We start from the raw sequence: 21109 nt of genomic DNA, 5'->3' as shown, positions 1-21109 counted from the left end.
GGAAACCCCAGATAGGGAAAAAAAAATATTTGAAAAACATATATCTGATATAAAAATATATAAATACATTTTATAACTTCATAAAAGAAGACAAAAATTCAATTTGAACAAATACTTGAGCAAAGCAGATACATGAGTGGCAAACAAGCACATGAAAAGATGCTCAAGGGTATCGATTTTTAGGAAAAGGACTTTTAAAGTCACAATGAGATATCCCAACACACCCACTTGAATGGCTAGAATTGAAGATTGATCATACCAAGTGCTGGCAAGGCTGCGAAGAAACCGCCATTCTCTTACAATGTTGATGCAAAGGTGAAATGGAACAGAAACTTGAGATAACAGGTTCAGAACTCATGCTGTGACCTAGATATTTCATTTCTGGTATTTATCAAAGAAAAATGAAACCATATGACCACAGAGAGACTTGTACACCTCTGTTTATGAGTTTTACTTATATTAGCTCCCAAGTGAAATTGATGAATGAATTTAAAAAATTATGGCTGGGGGCACCTGGGTGGCTCAATCGGTTGAGTATGGGACTCTTGGTTTTGGATCAGGTCATGATCCCAGGGTCATAGGATCAAGCCCCCAGTCAGGTTTCACACTGAGCGTGGAGTCAGCTTGAGATTCTCTCTCTCTCTTTCTCTCTCTCTCTCTCTCTCTCCCTTCCCTTCTCCCCGATTTTCTCTCTCTCCAAATATTTTTAAAATTGTGGCTGTAACAGACTACTGATACTATAACAACATAGGTGAATCTCAAGAGCATTGTGCTAAGAGAAAGAAATCAAACGTAAAAGAAAACACATTGTATGACTCCATATAGATGAAACTCTGTATAAGGCAAAACTATAGTAACAGGAAGCAGATCAGTGGTTCCCAGGGGCAAAGGGATGGGGTAAGGGGATTGAACCAAAAGAGGCTTAAGGAAACCGGGAGGGGCGATGGAAATATTTCACATTTGATTGTGGTGTTATTCCAAGTGAATATATTTGTAAAACTCATAATTGTACACTTAAAATGGGTGAATTTTATGAAACATGATCTATACCTTATTAAAGCTGACTTTTAAAAAAAAGAGCATTTAAAATCTATTGAAGGGTGTTGAGCATTGCGTATTCTGGGTGGGGGGGTGGGGTGGGGTGTGGGGTTGAGTTCATAGCATGACAGAAAAGACTTACTCCTGTCCAGGCATCTTAAATGAAGCCTTGATAACAATGAAATCTCCCCTCGCATACATGTACAAGCCCACACATACACAGGGGAAAACCAATGACACTATGATATGAAATAGATGACTCTAGAAAAAACGGGGGAAAAAAAGTTTCGAAGACAGAGGATGGCGTGTGAGATATAAGAAATAGCGGCAGCCGAGTGTGACTCCAGATACATAAAGGAAAACAAAAGAGGCTTCATTAAACCTTGATATTTGGAAAATTCCTCCTCAAATGACAAATTTTAATAACAGGGTGTCATAGGTCCTTCTTTGTGTTCCCAATTATTGGGCTTGATTCTACAGAAATGATTCACGTAATCAAATTGTTATAATGCCTGGTTTTCAATTTTTAAAATTTTGAGTATTAACCTGTCAATGAGGTACTGTAAAGTTAATAAAGGCACAGAATAGAATATACACATTGGGAACCTATGTAAAAATAGTAACAACAAAAAGTAAGATGTGAAGTTGAAAGGAGGACGTGTATGTGTTGGGAGGGAGGGGTCAGTAGATACAGTTTAAAGTTGATAAATCAAGATATAAAGACTTAAATATATTAATTTAAATCATGAAGTCAATCATGAGAATGATGAAACATAACTGATAAAAGCTTAGGGGTAGGAGAGGAGAGGATACAGGCAGAAGGAAGGTAAGGAAGTGCCCTCTGAATCTTTCATGGTGGAAATCCATATAATTAGCCCAGAGATATATTTAAAAGTGTTAGTATTCTTTAAAGTTGTAAAGGTAATGAAAAAAGAGATTCAGCCACAAAAACTATTCTCTCTCTCTTTTTTTTAATGTTTGTTTATTCTTGAGACAGAGGGGGACAGAGGACAAACAAGGGAGGGGCAGGGAGAGAGGGAGACACAGAATCGGAAAACAGGCTCCAGGCTCTGAGATGTCAGCACAGAGCCGGTCCGGGGCTCAAACTCACCAACCGTGAGATCACGACCTGAGCCAAAGTCCGACGCTGAACTGACTGAGCCACCCAGGCGCCCCAACCATAAGAACTTTCCTCGTTGCTGATTTTTGTGGTGATGGCAGGGGAGGCAAACTTCTACTCTTCAACTGAGACCTTTTGGGGCTGTTCCCATTTTGAAAAACAATTCTCATGGATAACTTATATAATAATAAAATCTAGCTCAGTAAATGAGTGGGTAGATAAATTAGTAGAAGAAGAAGAGATCTAACGAGCCAAGGCAAATGTCCAGAATACATTACTGTGAAGTGAAAGACTAGGATTGCAGGATGTTTTGTATAGTACGATCCTTGTTGTATAAAAGAAAAACGAGGGGCGCCTGGGTGGCGCAGTCGGTTAAGCGTCCGACTTCAGCCAGGTCACGATCTCGCGGTCCGTGAGTTCGAGCCCCGCGTCGGGCTCTGGGCTGATGGCTCAGAGCCTGGAGCCTGTTTCCGATTCTGTGTCTCCCTCTCTCTCTGCCCCTCCCCCGTTCATGCTCTGTCTCTCTCTGTCCCAAAAATAAATAAACGTTGAGAAAAAAATTTAAAAAAAAAAAAAAAAAGAAAAACGAGGCGTGGCGGGGGTTGGCGGTTGGCAGGGAGGTGTATAAATATATTTGCAAATGAAAATGTCTGGAAGCCCTTCGTATAAATGAAACTGCTACCAGAGCCACTTCTTGAGAATGAAATTCACAAGCCAAAGGACTAGAGGACTTTATATTTTTGCTTTACATACCTCGGTGCGGTTTGGCTTAAACACACAACACAGGATACATGTTACACACACGTATGTATTAAATACACTCAAAAACGTGATACCATTAAACATCATCTTAAAATGTGAAGTTAAGAAACAAAGAAACTAGCCAATTACCTAAAAATACATGGGGACGTGCGTCCTTGAGTGACGTCAGAAAGGATGAACGAGGGGACAGAATTCTATCCTTTATGTGTTCCACCTCTGCTTGGAGGACTCAGCCTCCTCCTAAGAATCACGTTAAATATGCTTTCCTCTCTACACAAATAATTTGCTTTTGTTACAGGAAATCCAGAAGGCAGAGAGGAAGGTAAAAATTGCCTACAACACCATCATCCAGAGATCACCACTATCAGCATTCTGGTATGTAATTTTCCATCGCCAGTTTTTTTTTTTTTTTTTAAGCCAAAGCTGGGATCATTATCTACATCCTGTTTTGTGACCTGCTTTTAAAAGAGTGTATCGTGGCCATCTGTTCATGTCAGGACCCATTTTTCCTGTGACATAGCAGGCAAGGCTGCAAGGCGTCTTATTGGAAAGTGGCACCCGTACTTCTTGTACCATTCCTTTTGGAAACGCGCAAGCTGTTTCCATCTTTTTAGTATCAGAAATAGAGCTGCAAGGATGCCCTTTGCTCATGTCCTCTATTAATCCGGGTTGAGGTTAAAAGTCCTAAAAGTGGAATTGGTAGGCCCAAGACCATAACATGTTAGTTTTCTGACAGATTTTGCCAAATCAGCCTTCAGGTATTTCATATCACAGGATGTGAGTATGTCCTTCCCTGTACTTTCTCTGATAAAGGTTATTATTCTGTTTATACTCACAAAGTTAATTTATTTTTAAGAAGTTGTCTTTTACTTTTTAAAAAAGTTTTTATTTTATTTGAGAGAGAGAGAGAGAGTGAGCACAAATGAGCAGGAGAAAGGGGCAGAGAGAGAGATGGAGAGGGAATCCTAAACAGGCTCCATGCTCAGCACGGAGCCTGATGCAAGGCTTGATCCCACGACCCTGGGATCATTACTTGAGCCGAAATCAAGAGTTGGATGCTCAACCAACTGAACCACCCAGGTGCCTCTGTCTTTTACTTTTTAACCTAGTTTTTCATAAGCAAGTAATACATGCATGTTGAAAGTCAGAAAAATTCAGATCCATGCAAAGAACAAAATAAAAATCATCTGTAATCCTACCACGTGTAGAGAACCACTATGAACGCTTTGGTGATGAATTTCCAGAGTTTTTACAGATGCATATACACTTTTTAAAAAATGGGGCCAAATTTCAGTAAGCAGTATAGTAAACTATATATAAATAAATACAATTTTGAAGCCAATATTATTAACTGTATGCCACTGTACAGACTCAACATTAATTTATTTAACCACTATTGGTCAAATAAGTTATTTGCACCCTTCAACTATTACAAATAAACCTGTAATAAACATCCTTATAAAATATGTATTTAGTTGTTGGTCTAACATTTTTAAAGCTGTATTTCTATAAGTGGAATTACTAAGTCACAGAAGACGCACATACATAAGGATCTTCATCTCTGATGGTGGGTTGATTTCTACAAAAGTAATGCTGATTTACATTCTCACAGTGAAGAAAGAAGCTCATTTATCTGGCCCTTCGTCAGTGGCTTTTATCAAGTTTTCAAGAAATCTTTGTCAATCTGCTCAACTAAAATGGTAACATAGTTGTAATTTCATTTTCTAGTAATATTTATGCTGTATTTGTCAACCACTTGTATTTCTCACGTGATGAACTGGCTGTCCGTATCCTTGACTCATTTTTACATTGCGGTGTTTATCATTTTCTTGATGATGTACAGGGCCTCTTTAGACGATAAATATATTTAATTCCTACATTAATTTGTCACATATATTGTAAATATTTTTCTCAACTTATCTTTCGCTTCTTAATTTTATGGTATTTGTTGTTCACAAAAGATTATCATCTTATGTCGATTTATTAATCTTTCTTACCAAGTTTTGCCTCTGCTGTTCACACTTAGGAATATCTTCCCCATCCCAATATGACAGGAATATACAAGCAGTCTAAAATTTTTTCACTATTAATTATGAATATTTTATATGTATGAAAAGAACAGAAGCTAATGTAACAGCACTAATGTCAAACAGATATTTATATTTTGTACATTTACTTCAATTCCCTTTTTCTTCTTCCCCTCTCTTTTTTTTTAAAACATAATTTATTGCCAAATTGGTTTCCATACAACACCCAGTGCTCATCCCAACAAGTGCCCTCCTCAATGCCCATCACCCACTTTCCCCTCTCCCCCACTCCCCATCAACACTTAGTTTGTTCTCAGTCCTTAAGAGTTTCTTGTGGTTTGCCTCCCTCCCTCTCTGTAACTCCCTCCCCCCCGTTCCCCTCCCCCATGTCTTCTGTTAAGTTTCTCAAGATCCCCATATGAATGAAAACATATGGTATCTATCTTTCTCTGCCTGACTTATTTCACTTAGCATAATACCCTCTAGTTCCATCCACATTGCTGCAAATGGCCAGATTTCATGGTTTCTCATTGCCAAGTAGTATTCCATTGTATATATAAACCACATCTTCTTTATTCATTTGTCAGATGATGGATCTGTAGGCTCTTTCCATAATTTGGCTATTGTTGAAAGTGCTGCTATAGGGGCGCCTGGGTGGCGCAGTCGGTTAAGCGTCCGACTTCAGCCAGGTCACGATCTCGTGGTCTGTGAGTTCGAGCCCCGCGTCGGGCTCTGGGCTGATGGCCCAGAGCCTGGAGCCTGTTTCCCATCCTGTGTCTCCCTGTTTCTCTGCCCCTCCCCCTCCATCATTTTGCCCCATCCTACCCCTCAAAAATAAAAAAAAAAAAAAAAAAAAAATTTGAAAAAAAAAAAAGAAAGTGCTGCTATAAACATTGGGGTACATGTGCCCCTAGCATCAGCACTCCTGTATCCCTTGGGTAAATCCCTAGCAGTGCTATTGCTGGGTCATAGGGTATTTCTATTTTTAATTTTTTGAGGAACCTCCACACTGTTTTCCAGGGCAGCTGCACCAGTTTGCATTCCCACCAGCAGTGCAAGAGGGTTCCCATTTCTCCACATCCTCGCCAGCATCTATAATCTCCTGATTTGTTCATTTTAGCCACTCTGACCGGTGTGAGGTGATATCTCATTGTAGTTTTGATTTGTATTTCCATGATGAGGAGTGACATTGAGTATCTTTTCATGTGACTGTTGGCCATCTAGATGTCTTCTTTGAAAAAGTGTCTATTCATGTCTTCTGCCCATTTCTTCACTGGATTATTTGTTTTTCGGGTGTGGAGTTTGGTGAGTTCTATAGATTTTAGATACTAGCCATTTATCCGATATGTCATTTGCAAATATCTTTTCCCATTCCATCGGTTGCCTTTTAGTTTTGTTGATTGTTTCCTTTGCAGTGCAGAAGCTTTTTATCTTCATGAGGTCCCAATAGTTCATTTTTGCTTTTAATTCCCTTGCCTTTGGAGATGTGTTGAGTAAGAAATTGCTGTGGCTGAGGTCAAAAAAGTTTTTTCCTGTTTTCTCCTCTAGGGTTTTGATGGTTTCCTGTCTCACATTCGGGTCCTTCATCCATTTTGAGTCTATTTTTGTGTATGGTGTAAGAAAGTGGTCTAGTTTCATTCTTCTGTATGTTGCTGTCCAGTTCTCCCAGCACCATTTGTTAAAGAGATTGTCTTTTTTCCATTGGATGTTCTTTCCTGCTTTGTCAAAGATTAGTTGGCCATACTTTTGTGGGTCTAGTTCTGGGGTTTCTATTCTATTCCATTGGTCTATGTGTCTGTTTTTGTGCCAATACCATGCTTTCTTGATGATTACAGCTTTGTAGTAGAGGCTAAAGTCTGGGATTGTGATGTCTCCCATTTGGGTTTTCTTCTTCAATGTTACTTTGGCTATTCGGGGTCTTTTGTGGTTCCATACAAATTTTAGGATTGTTTGTTCTAGCTTTGAGAAAAATGCTGGTGCAATTTTGATTGGTATTGCATTGAATGTGTAGATTGCTTTGGGTAGTATTGACATTTTAACAATATTTATTCTTCCAATCCATGAGCATGGAATGTTTTTCCATTTCATTGTATCTTCTTCAATTTCCTTCATAAACTTTCTATAGTTTTCAGCATACAGATCTTTTACATCTTTGGTTAGGTTTATTCCTAGGTATTTTATGGTTCTTGGTGCAATTGTGAATGGGATCAGTTTCTTTATTTCTCTTTCTGTTGCTTCATTATTGGTGTATAAAAATGCAACTGGTTTCTGTACATTAATTTTGTGCCCTGCAACTTTGCTGAATTCATGTATCAGTTCTAGCAGACTTTTGGTGGAGTCTGTCAGGTTTTCCACATAGAGTATCATGTCGTCTGTGAAAAGTGAAAGTTTGACTTCGTCTTTGCCAATTTTGATGCCTTTGATTTCATTTTCTTTTCTGATTGCTGAGGCTAGGACTTCCAATACTATATTAAACAACAGTGGTCAGAGTGGACATCCCTGTCACGTTCCTGATCTCAGGGGGATCTGTGTTCCTGTGTCTTTATGTCACAGACAGAACTAAGGCTTGATCATTATTTTCTCCCCTTTGTATCCAAAAGTAATCATTACCTTGAAGTTAGTGAGTGCTATTACCATGTACGGGTTTGTACATTAGTGACATCTGTATAAACAGCCACAAACAATATATATATGCTCTTGCTCAGTATGTTTTGCAAAAATGGCTTCATAATGCATGTAACCTTTTTGCAACTTGCTTTAAAAAAAAAAACGTTGTTTTTAAGATTTGCTCATCTTACTACATAGATCTCTGGTTCTTCTATTTTTGTGTGATTTGATTCCAATAAGTGGATAAACCTCATTTTATTTATCCATTCATTCATTTTTTACAAATTGCTGTGTGATGAGCATGTCCTCTCGTGCACATCTATGAGAGTTTCGCTCACCAATGTGGCTTTAATTTACTTTGTAGACTTAAGGGCAGTAGGGCGAGCTCTTTCAGCGCTACTGTGAATTCCCAAAATGGTCTCCAAAGTACCAATTTATGCTCCCACCAGCAATACCTAAGAATTCTCATTTCCTCATATTCCCACCAAACCTGGTGTTATCAGACCAGGGTTTTTTTGGTTTTTTTTTTTACTTTTAACTAATTGCATGGGTGATAAATGGAATTTTTTTGTTTTCATTTCTTTTTCCCTAATTACTTTTGAGATGTTTTTTGATTATATGGGTTTTCCCTCTGTGTATGACCTTCATATCCTTTGACCATTTAGGAAAGTGCAATTTTTTTTTTTTAAAAAGAGCTCATTTCTAATACCAACTAAAAATAGAATTGCTTAGAAATATATGTAACAAAAATGTGCAAGTTTACATGATGATATAAATTTAATTGAAATACATTAAAGAAGTATCCTAAGGAAAAGGAGAGATATACGTTGATCAAGATTAGGAAGACTCCTATCTTAAAGATGTACATTCTCCCCAAATCACTCAAAAATTGAATTTATTTTCAACCAATATTCCACCTGTTGTTTTTGAGGAACTTTATAAACTGGTTCTAAAATTTTACCCAAGAGCAAAGGCCCAAGAATGGAAAATATATTCCTGAGGAAAAAGAATAAGATAGGAGACCCCTATGAGATACCAACAGTTATTAAAAACTGTAGCAATTAAGAGTGGAGATACACAGGTAAAACAGGGAGACCAGACCCTCACCCACATGGGCAATAGTACATTCCAGAAGAGACATGGAAGATCACCAGGAAAATAATGAGCCATTCAATGAATGATGCTGGGACAACTGGTTTTCTACGTAGAAAAACATGAAACTGTATCCTTACTTTATAATCACTCTCAACTGTCCTATCCAAACTGATGGAAGAATTAAATATCAAAAGCAAGAATTAAAACTTTTTAAAAAATGTATAGAATATCTCAAGAATAAAGAGAATTTTTTTGTTGACAAATCAAGTGTTATATAATAATTTTTTTTAAATCCATCCTTCTCAATGATTTGAAATGCTTCCCTTATCACATATTAAAGTTCCACATATTCATGGGCCTATTTCTGGACTCTGTTTGTTCCTAAATATTAATTACTCCAGTTTAATAATACAGTTCAATTTCTTCCTTTAAGGCTTTCTTTATTGGGGTGCCTGGGTGGTTCAGTTGGTGAAGCATCTCACTCTTGATTTTGGCTCAGGTCATGATCTTATAGTTCGTGGGATCGAGCCCTGCATAGGGCTCTGCGCTGACAGTGTGGAGCCTTCTTGGGATTCTCTCTCTCCCTCCCTCTCTCTTTCTAAATAAATAAATAAATTTAAAAGAAGACTTCTAAAAAAAAGACTTTATTATTCTTTCTTGCTCATTTTTCTAATATAATTTAAGAATAATTTTGACACGTTGGGACGCCTGGGTGGCTGTTGTTTAAGTGTCTGACTTCGGCTCAGGTCATGATCTCATGGTTGGTTAGTTTGGGCCCCGCAGTGGGCTCTGGGCTGATAGCTCAGAGCCTGTAGCCTGCTTTGGATTCTGTGTCTCCCTGTCTCTCTGCCCTTCCTTCCCTTACACTCTGTCACTCTCTCCCTCAAAATAAATAAACATTAAAGAAAATTTTTAAAAAAATAATTTTTGACAACTTAAAAATGACTGTGTTAGTTTTTGTTGGTATTCCATGTTTTATTTTCAAAAAATTGGTTTTCTAATGTTAATATTAGAAAAAGAAACCTATTGGTTTTTGTATATTTGAGTTATTTTTATTAGTTCTGATAGTTTTTGAGTTACTTGTCTTAGATTTCTCAGGAAGAAGAGATATCATCTGTTACGTCTTTTCGTTATATATGTAGTTTTACTGCTTTTTCTTGTTATATTACACAGGCTAAATTTCCAAAACAAAGTTAAATAATATCAGTGTTAGGCACATCTCATTTATCTTGAATTTGTCTGTTGGCTTTCAGTAGATAATCTGGAAAGTTTTCCTTTTCGCTGGGTTACAAGAAGCTTTTACAAGAATGTCACTGAATTCTGTTGAATGTCTCTTAAAATACCTACCAGGACAATTGTCAACAATTACCTTTCTATTTTGACTTGCTGGTGTGACAAATTACACTAATACTTTTCTTAATGTTGAATTCTCCTTTCACGATGGGATAAATTCTACTTAGTCACAATATATTAAATATCATATTTGACTCAAATTGATTTTAAAAAATACTTTTGCTTCTGTATTGATAAACCGAATTTACCTATAGATATGTGTGTGACAATTTGTTTTAAAATAAAACTCAAAAATTTGTATAAAAATAACATGTACTCATGATAGAAAAAAATTTAAATGTAAGTAGTTACAAAGAAGATCATTTCCTATAATCCCAACCTCAGAGGCAACCTCTGTGAATATTTTGGCGTGTTTCTTCTTAGTCTTTTTTGGGGTATAGGGGAGGGAGCTTTTCCAAAGCTGACATCAGTAGGGACCATGGTGGAACGTGGAATTTTTGAAATGGACTTAAATCCTGACTTTATGATTTATAAACTACACCACACTCATCAATATCCCTGATCTTTTGAAATCTCACTTTCCCAGCCAGTAAAATAATAATAACTGCCTCACAAGCGTTGTTGAGAGAAGCAGAAAAATATAAGTCCTTGGCATGACGTCTGGTACAAATAGCCTCTAAATACATATTAGTTCTTATCGGGCGGTATGTACACTTTTGTCTTCCTCTTATCACCGAACACTACATCATAGGCTTTTGTTCATATCATTCAAACTTACAATAAACACAATTTAAAATTGTCCTCTTCCTGTATGTGTGTGCACACACGTACACACACACACACACATAGAGCTTTATCTAATATTTGTGTATAAAATTGCTGCCTACATTTCAGATTCCCACCCCCAACCCTGGTTTTGGCTCTCAGAAGGAAAACTGGTTGGGACAAATACTGTATGGAACTGTTTCAGGATTCCTGATCCAAACTATCAAATTGCTTTCCAGAAAGACTGTGGACTCCCAGCAGCCGCGTGTGAGAATGAGCACGGTCCTCTGGCACCCAGCACAGGCTAGAACTATCTCATTCCTCCTTAAGAGCACCTCATTCTCCCCCCACGCCTGCCCTAGCAAATACTTTTGAGCACAGACCCCAGGGCACCCTGGGGTGAGCATCAGACACGAGTGAGAACAAGACAGACCAGGTTCCTGCTCCTGCTCCAGAGCTCGCTTTCTAGTTGACAGATGGCCAGTAGAGCAAATAAGCAAAAGTAAATGGCCAATCACTTTCCAAAAGAGGTAAGCGCTGTGCAGAGAGTAGAGGACAGTGTGATAGAATCACCGCAGAGGCACGGGGTTATTCAGAGGATCAGGAAAGACCTCTCCCAGGGGGTTGTGGCCTTAAACTGAGGTGGCAGCTCTTGCAAGGTCAGGAAGGCCAGGGGAGGTGAAGGCAAAGGAGGGAGGCAGGCGAGGAGTTGGGCTTTCTTTTGAAATGCCCCATTTAACTATTGTAAGCAAGGCTGACTTACCTTTTAGAAAGATCACTGTGGCTGTTGTGTGGATGAGGCTGTGGGGCGTGAGCCAGGAAGCAGGGTCGCTAGGCGGGAGACCTTGGCAGGAGGCCCAGTGAGAAGTGGTGGGACAGGGTATTGTCAGTGGAAATGGAGGAAATGCATAGAAAGCGTGAGGTGCTAATGACAAGGTGGGGCTGACCTTCACATGTGGAGGGGAGGGGAGAGGAAAGAGATACCCCTCAATCCTCCAGAAGAATTAGAACCTTCCGCTGCACTCCCAGCCCCCTGCTGCGGGGCCTCTGCATTCAGAATTCAGAAACCAGCATCCAGCAGGGATTTGACAGATCCATTTGTGAAAATTGAACACGCTGCATAAATACACACGCAAGTGGGTATTTGATCTGGGAAGCCAAGCTCTGCCAGGAGCACCCACCATCTAAAGCCTTAGCTGGAGCCCAAATTTGAAAGTTGGTCTGTACCTAAAGGATGAAGGGCCCCCAAGATCTATGTGAAGCCACAGGGCTGCTCAGTGGGGGCAACCAGGAAAACCGGGTTCTAGGCCTGATCCCACCTTCGACCTGCTGTGGATCCTGCACATTCCTTTGCCCTCTCCTGGCCTCAGTTTCCTCTTCTGTAAAGTGAGTTTTGAGAGCCTGGCATCCATGGCGCTCACTGACAGCCAGCCATCTGAGGATGCTGGCTCCCACATCTTTCTGATGACTCTTCCTGGAGCTCCCCCCATTGTGGGCACAGAGCTGGGCTACTCTCAGCGCAGGGAAAGGGTATTTCTCTGGCTTTCCAGAAGCCCCTCTCAGCTCTGAGAAGGGGCCCTTGACTCAGGGCCCAATTCTCGGTGTATAGGATGCCACCGTGTCACAGGGCCAAGAGCCCAGACTGCAGAACTCGGGCTGCAAGGGCTCGGCTGGGCTAGGAGCATGGTCTTGAGGAACTGGGCAGCTAGCTTCTGGCCCCACACGGTGCCACTCACCTCCACATGCCTAAAAGAAGCTCTCTCTCAAATATGACTCCAAAAGCAGGTGAGGCACAGAGGAGCAAGGTGTAAGGTGCAACGGCAGGAGGCTGTCCGAAGTCTAGAGGTGTCTGGAAGGTCCACGTGTGCCTGGAAGCTGGGAGGTCCATGGCAGTCATGGATCACACAACAGTGTGAATGTGCTAGTGTCACTGAACTGTGCACTTAAAATGGTCAATGGTATGTTATGTATATCTTACCACTCACAGACACACACACACACACACACACACACGCTCCAGAGTCATTAGGAGCCACACCCTTCTCTTCTCCCTCCTTGTCTCCTTCCACTCTCCCTGTTGCGCACTCTGCTCTCAGCCCACTGGCTTCCTTACTGGCTGTTCAACAAGCAAACACGCTCCCACCTTAGGGTAGTTGCTCTTGTTCTTCCTCTGCCTGGAACATTCTTCCCCAGATATTGCCAGCCCCTTCACCTCCTTCAGGCCTCTGCTCAAATGTCACCTGAGTAGCAGAGGGACCTTCCCTGACCTCTGAAGATGACACAAGCCCCATCTACCCCCATCCCAGGCACTTCACTCTGATTTATTTTACTCCATAGTCCGGATCACCATCTGACACTTTGCATTTACTAATTCGCTCAGTTTCTGTCTTCCCCCAGTAGACGGTGAGCCCCGTGAGGCTAGACCTCATTGGGTATAACTGCAGTGCCCGCACCACGTAGTAAAAGCACACAGATGTCTTTGAGTCACTGAATGGATGGCCCCTCTTCTAACATGGCCTCCATCCTCTATGTGGCTGGCAAGTGAGTGTGTCATGAAACGTGGTCTTTGCAACAGCCTTGGGGGGCTTGGGGGGTGGGTCCCATGTGTGAGGATGGGAATCTCATCCCTTCACTGGGTCCATTGCCATTGCCTTTTCACTTCTCCTCATGGCCCAGAGCCACTGTTGTCACTTTCCAGGGGGTAGCAGGAGGAGTAGGGATTTAAATCACGGTGAAGGTGTTGAAGTCCCAGCTCTGCCCCTTCCTCGCGGAACTGCACTCTCCTCATCTGGGCCACTCTGGGGGTGGGGGTGGGGGTGGGGGTGGGGGAGCTCTTGGCATCTTCTGTGCACAGCACTTTTCGGGAGTTATAAAGCCGGTGCTAATGGTAGCTGCTTTATTAAACACGCCAGACACTTTCACTTTCAATCGGTCCCCCTCCATAATTGCTAGAGAGAGAGAATGCTTCCCTTTGGGCATGCCTGTAGGGCAGTTCTCAGCCACTTCTCCTTCCCCAAAAGGAGAGCTAGGGGGTACTCCCTGAACACCCAGCAGAATGGGGTGCTTCTCCTCGTTGCTCCTACAGACCAAGCCTGAGATTTCCGGACCTCTGTTCAAGCCTCGGGACGGCTTCCAATGAGCCTCTTAGCTTCCTGAGGCTACGGAGGGTTTACGTAAAATCTGCATACCTGAGAGATCTGGACCAGTCCATCTTTATTCCCATCTATCTCCTTCCTTCTGCGATTCCTCCCTCCATTCCTCCATCCTTTCCTTCCTTCCTTCCCTCCCTCCGTCCACAGTTACTGAGTGTGCTAGATACTTGTCATTTCTTTTCCCTTCCACATCCGTTGAGTTTTCAGGCTTTAGTCCTTGGGAAAAATGGAAAAAGGTGGAGGACGTATAAATCCTACTAGATCATCTCTTTCTCAATAGACACCAGTGTTTCTTGAGATCAGGAAGACCCCTGGGAAGTAATAGGTCACCAGCAGCCACTCTGCTGAAGGCTCTGTGCCCGCACCACACCAGGAAGGGAGGTCTCCCTACACAGATTGCAGGTGTCCTCCCTGCGCTGTGTGCTCTGAGGTTGACCACTGCAGTGTTTATCAAAATTCTTTGCCTCTTTCACAGTGACCCTCAATAAGAAATACTGTACATCTATAAGACAGCACATACCCAGGTACACATATACACACCCTCACCCCCGCCATGAAACAAAGGTTCATGATTTTTTTTTTACCCTTACATCAAGCAATGCACTTGGATATATTCTATTCTACTTAAAAATATTAATTTATTTTGAGAGAGAGAGAGAGAGTGCACGTATGTGTACGTAAGGAGCAGGGAGGGGCAGAGAGAGAAGGAGAGAGAGAGAATCCCTTGGAGGTTCCCCACTCTTAGTGCAGAGCCTGACACGAGGTTTGAACCCACGAACCATGAGATCATGACCTAAGCCGAAATCAAGAATCAGACACTGAACCTACTGAGCCACCCATGGGCCCCTATTCTACTTCTTTTTTTTTTTTTTTAATTGTGGTAAAATACACAGAACAGAAAATTTACTATCTTAATTTTTAAGTGTGACAGTTCAATGATGTTAAGTATATTCACGTTGTTGTGTAACCAATTCCAGAACTTTTTCATCTTGCAGAATTGAAACTCCATGTCCATTAAATAATAACTCCCCCTCCCCCTCCATCAGCCCCCAGCAACCACCACTCTACTATCTGTCTTTATGAATTTGACAATTGCAGATACCTCAGGGTAAGTGGAATCATTCAGAATTTGTCCTTTTGTGACTGGCTCATTTCATTTGGCATAATGTTCTCAAGGTTCATCTCAGGTTGTGGCGCGTGTTTGAATTTCCTTCCTTTTTTTTTTTTATTTTTTGTTAACGTTTTATTTATTTTTGAGACAGAGAGAGACAGAGCATGAACGGAGGAGGGGCAGAGAGAGAGGGAGACACAGAATCTGAAGCAGGCTCCAGGCTCTGAGCCATCAGCCCAGAGCCCGACGCGGGGCTCGAACTCACAGACCGCAAGATTGCGACCTGAGTTGAAGTCGGACACTTAACCGACTGAGCCACCCAGGCGCCCCAGAATTTCCTTCCTTTTAAGGCCGAATAACATTCCATTGTGTGGATATGCAAGAATTTACCTGTCCATTGTTTATCCCATGTGGTTTATCCAACCATGGCTACTGTGAACAATGCCACTATGAAAATGAATATGCAAATTTTCTTTGAGACCCGCTTTCAATTCTTAGGGGCATATACTTAGAAGTGGAATTATTGCATCATAAGGTGGTTCTATTTTTAAGTTTTTGAGGAACTGCCATACTGTTTTCCATAGTGGCCACACCAGTTTGCATTCCCAACAGCAGCACATGGGGATTCCAATTTTTCCACACCCTTGCCAAAACTTGTTCTCTTCTTTCTTTCTTTCTTTCTTTCTTTCTTTCTTTCTTTCTTCTATCTTTCTTTCATTATAGCCACCCTAAAGAGTGGGAGGTGATATCTCATTGTGCTGTTAATTTGCATTTCCCGCAACAAGTAGTGATGTTGAATATCTTTCATATGCTTGTTGGACATTTGTATGTCTTCTATGGGAACATGTCTATTTAAGTTCTTTGCCCATTTTTGAAAAAAACGTTTATTTATCTACTTTGAGCGTGAAAGCAAGCAGGGGAGGAGCAGAGAGAGTGGGAGAGAGAATCTCAAGAGCTCCATGCTCAGCATGACTGTGAGATCGTGACCTGAGCTGAAATCAAAAGTCAGACGCTTAACCGACTGAGCCACTCAGGTGCCCCTGTCCATTTTTTAATCAGGTTATTTGTTTTTTAGTTTTGAATTGTAGGAGTTCTTTACATATTCTGGATATTAATCCCTTATGAGATATATGATTTGCAAATACTTTCTCCTCTTCTGTAGGCTGTCTTTTCACTCTGTTTATGTCATTTTTGAAAGGCTCATGACAATCCACTAAGTTGATTTTATGAATAACTAAAGGTCCACGATTCCCCATTTGAAACCACTGCTCTGAAGAAAACAGAGGTAAATGAAACAGCTCAGGGACTTGATGTCCCCCGCAAGCTCCCTGCCTCTTTCAACATGACTACATAGAATACGAGGTAGAAAGGAGTGCCAAGGGCTAAAATTGTACTTCTGAGAAAAGTTACATTTTATATTTTTTTAATGTTTATGTATTTTTGAGAGAGAGAGAGAGAGAGCAGGTGAGGGGCAGAGAGAGGGAGACACAGAATCTGAAGCAGGCTCCAGGCCCTGAGTTGTCAACACAGAGACCAATGTGGGGCTTGAACTCATGAACCATGAGATCATGATCTGAGCTGAAGTCGGATGCTGAACCGACTGACCCAGGCACCCCGGAAAAGTTTTATTTTAAATGCATATACTACTATTAGAAAAGGCAAGGACCTGAACATGAATGGGCTGACTGAGAAGAATGAAGTCAAAGAAAATGGAGGGGAGGTGAAAACAAAGTGCACATATTAGGGCAACAGCAAACAAAGAAAGGAGAGGAAAGTAATGTGAGAAATATGCCAAATTAAAAGCAGCAAGGGAAGAACCAATGGGTACCAGGTGCCCACTTGTTCTGGGCACTCCACTAGACCCTGGGGGCATAGAGTGAAGTCACAGACATGCTCCCTGGGCTTTCGGCACTGTGTTCTAGCTCCCATTTAATCCTCACCACCACCCCCCACCCAGGAGGCAGGCATCGATTACCCTACTTTACAAATTAAAAACTGAGGATGACAGAGGCAAAATTTGCTTGAGGTCCCTCAGCCAGATGTGGAGTCGAGCAGGGCCGCAAACCAGGGCTTGTCCACCATCATTCCTCTGCTATGGTCACCTCCACTGCTCAACCAGGGAGGAATCGCATCCTCATGTTGCCTACTGGCAAGACAGCAAAACCCTGAAGACATGTGCATAGGACTGTGGGTGTTTGTGGTGACTGCTGGGCCCATATGGGGGAAGCAGGGGAAGGATTCCCAGAAAAGACACCTGATCAGGGAGTGGTGGGACGATTCCAAAGAAGGCTGAGGCCATGTGTGACTGACCCTGGAACAGGAGGTGGCCAGGAGGGGGCAGAGGTGAGGCCAGTGGGTCCCTATTCCTGTGCAGGGAGAGCACCCTGGCTGCTTGTGTTAGGTACCATCCGGGACTGTAACAGATTCCTGCGCTCCTCACACGATGCAGAAAGTCTGAGGTGGGGCCAAGAATCTGTATTTTTAAAGCCCTCCCGGCTCCCCCAACCCTATGTGTGGCCAGCTCCACAGGCACATTCACCAGCAAAGCTGCCAGGAGACGGCAGTCTAGGGGTTACCCTAGCTCAGAGGTGGCAGATGGGAAGGTCGCAGGGGGTTGGGTGGGCAGAGAAGGCCCACAGGGGCAGGGCAGCCAGGAGTGTCTCCGCACAGGCTTGCTTCCCACCCCACTTCTCTTCCCACACACTTCTCCCCTCTCCACCTCCCACCCCTCAGAGCTCAGCATTCAGAAAGGGCCTTCACTCTGCTCTTCAAGTCTTGGCAGAACTGAAGGGGCTTGCTGGGCCTCAGACACCCTCAAAACACCCGTGCAGGTCTCTTCCCTAAGGCACCCAGACACACTTGTCCCCACATTTAGTTCCGCTTATGACTATGACTTCAGAGCGGAACTGAGACATGAATGCCTCCTTCACAAAGGAACAACTGGGCTTTCTCATCACCGAGCTGTGATGGCAGAACCATGTGGATAGACCGTGGCCCTATTGCTTAATTGTGTTTTTCGGCCGAGCTGGAATGACCACTTTGGTAAACTCTAAAATTCACCTTGGCTGGGTGGTGGCTTGTTCTGGTTACCCAAAGTCTTGTTCATGCAACACCCCCATATACAACACAGGGTATGTGGCCAGCCAACTGACCAAGTTCAAATAACTTGGCATTTAATAAATGCTCCCCACTTGTTCCAAGCATGTCCTACCTCTTTCTGAGTGTGCAAAAGGCAATTTTGCATCTTGTAATGCCTTCAGGGCCTCACTGGGTCATTCAGTATCAACTTAGTAGCCCATGGTGTATCTCTGGCCAGTCACCGCACCTCCTTGCTCCCCCCTCTTCGTCTGTATGACGAGGGCTCTGGAAGGATGATCACCACGTGGCTCCCAGCCCTAATGTGGTGGGCCCATAATTCCTTTGCAGATTTCTGGAGGTGCAGAGGAACAGTGGGGCCTAGGGGGTAACCTGGGTTCTGCTGAGGGCTCCCTAGAATGACAATGGAATACAGAGATGGTCTAGCCCCCACATTCTCATTGCCCAAAGGAGCCCAAGGTGGTGACTCCGAGGTCCCACAGAATGGTTCTCTGGTTTCTCTTCCCTTTTCAATCCCCTCTCTGCTCTCATCACGTCAGTCCGTGAATCACTCCATCTTTATTTCTGCTACCCTCAGGCTGTTCCCCTGCCTTTGACATCTCTATCTCCCAACCTGCTGTGACACTTTAAGATCCAGGGTCCTGGTTCCCGAACCAGCCACAGAGTGACATCAGCAGTGTTAGCCAGACCCAGGATGTGGACGTGCACTGGAAGGGTTCGACTCCAGGGCAAATCCAGGCGGAGGGTATGGAGGTAAATTATGATAAAACATGAAAATAAATATTCTATCAAGGGCCAAAAAATTTTGAGAGAAACTCACTTCAGCCTTCCTTGAAAAAATAACCAATTTTTTAGAAAGGCAGTCATGTTATGTTGCCCAGAAAATCTTGAAAGTGAATAATCTGGATTCATCTGTAAGATGGGGCAAGCACTGAAAAGCCAAAAATGCTTTTATGAAGGGAAGTTCCTCAATGATTTTATATTAAATAAGATGAAATATGTAAAGTACTTAGAATAGTGCTTTACCACATAGTAAGCATTAAATAAATGTCAGTTATTGTTATTATAACATGGCACAACAATATATTATAGTGGTGACCCCAAATTATCAAGAAATCCTATTTATTTATTTAGAAGGCTGTGTGATTTGGGACAAGATTTTTAAATCGCTCTGAGCCTCCGTTGCTTTGTCTATAAAATGGGGCTAAGACTAGGTTTCCCAATTGCCTTAAAGGATCAAATGAAATCATTAAGGCAACTTGTAAACTATAAAGTACTATCTAAAAAATCTCTGTTGAGACCACAGTTAAAAAGCCCAAAAGTTTAGAACCATCAGTCTTCCAGACTATCCACATTTCTGTCGGGTAACTGACATGTTATCAGGTTGATTTCAGTGAGGATTTTTGCATGCTAACAATCTTGATTAGACCACGTTAAGAAATGATAATAGGTTCTGGAAAAAAGCTAAAGAACACCTAACATGGTTTTCTTGGGTGTCGTTCCCTGGGTCTGATTGAACAATAGTCTTTTTTTTTTTAATTTTTTTAAAGTACTTATTTATTTTTGAGAGAGACACAGAGACAGAGCATGAGCAGGGGAGGGGCAGAGAGAGAGGGAGACAGAATCCCAAGCAGGCTCCAGGCTCCAAGCTGTCAGCACAGAACCCGACATGAGGCTCAAACTCACAAACCGTGAGACCATGACCTGAACCGAAGTCAGACGCTTAACCGACTGAGCCACCCAGGGGCCCCTGAAGAACTAGTCTTAAGACTTAGTCCAGATATCAGCAGCTCTGGGGAGGCTTTCCTGGCACTCTGTATCCAGTCACCCCTCCCCTGTGCCCACAGAACTTCTTACACCACCAACCACAGTATATTAGGCCCTTGATTTAATGCCTGTCTCCTAACTTACACTCCTGTGAGTGTCTCAAGGGATGGGGGTATTTTTTTTTTAACCTTTGTATCTTCAGGGCCATTGACAGGATTTAGAACATATTAGATACGCAGTGAATCTTTCTCTTGTTTTGAATAAATGGATGAATTAATTAATCAGAGAAGCCCAGACATAAGAAAATGCCTTTTGGGGAGCTTACGTGGCTCAGTCGGTTAAGCGTCTGTCTGTGTTGACAGTGCGGAGCCTGCTTGGGATTCTCTCTCTCCTCTCTCTCTGCCCCTCCTCCACTCTCAAAAATAAATAAACATCAAAAAAAAAAAAAAAAAAAAGAAAGAAATGCCTTTTTATCCATCTCCCCCCAGTACTCCATTGCCATAAAACATAGACAGTTTAATTTTCCTGGACAATGACAGAAAGGTGTCATTTATACTAAAGTCAGTATTATTCTAAATACCGATTATTGATCATTAGCCAATATTTTGGGGCCAAGAAAGCACATTGATTTAATGTTTAATGTTGTATTACATCTAAGATGCCCAAAATTAAATTATAATTTCCTTTCTTTTATCGCATAATTATTTCCCACATTTCAGGAAGTCTTCCGCTCACCTTTTTTTTTTAATTTTTTTTTTAACTTTTTTTTAAATTGATTTTTGAGACAGGGAGAGACAGAACATGAACAGGAGAGGGTCAGAGAGAGGGAGACACAGAATCTGAAACAGGCTCCAGGGTCTGAGCTGTCAGCACAGAGCCCGACGCGGGGCTCGAACTCATGGACTGCGAGATCATGCCCTGAGCCGAAGTCGGCCGCTTAACCGACTGAGCCACCCAGGCGCCCCTCACCTTTTTTTTTAAATTGAGGTGTAGTTGACACACATATTACACTACTTTCAGGTGTAGCACATAGTGATTTGACAAATCTATACGGTCCCCTTTGCTTACCACAGGTGGAGCTACCGTCTGTCACCACACAAACCATTAAGGAAGCCTTCCCCCTTTAAGGCCTGTCATTGCAGTAGTAATGAGTGGCTCATTTAGCAGAGATTCCCAGAAGAAGCAAAGAGAGCGAAGTTGAATTATGCCCCATCTACACATACCCAGGTATGTGCTGGAGTTTAAGAAGATGTAGCCCAGGAATACCAAGAGAAAA

The 21109-nt window shown here is 42.2% G+C and overlaps 1 protein-coding gene across 2 annotated transcripts in view; it reads right to left on the bottom strand.

Annotated features, from left to right (window-relative positions):
- The window catches only part of BLK (BLK proto-oncogene, Src family tyrosine kinase), a 79331-nt gene that overhangs the window by 41289 nt on the left and 16933 nt on the right, over positions 1 to 21109 (bottom strand). The window contains exon 1 of one of the 2 annotated variants that reach the window (XM_040469920.1): positions 11471 to 11789. The exons of the other annotated variant lie outside the window; for it this stretch is intronic. The gene's annotated coding sequence lies outside the window, so the exon portion shown is untranslated. Of the gene's footprint in view, positions 1 to 11470; positions 11790 to 21109 lie in introns of those variants that run through there. 2 annotated transcript variants of the gene reach the window in all.

The sequence above is a fragment of the Herpailurus yagouaroundi genome, unplaced genomic scaffold, assembly GCF_014898765.1.
Source record: "Herpailurus yagouaroundi ecotype Mexico unplaced genomic scaffold, PumYag 28, whole genome shotgun sequence".
NCBI lineage: Eukaryota > Metazoa > Chordata > Mammalia > Carnivora > Felidae > Herpailurus > Herpailurus yagouaroundi.
The sequence above is the reverse complement of the archived record's forward strand: the minus strand, read 5'-3'. Positions and strand labels throughout refer to the sequence as shown.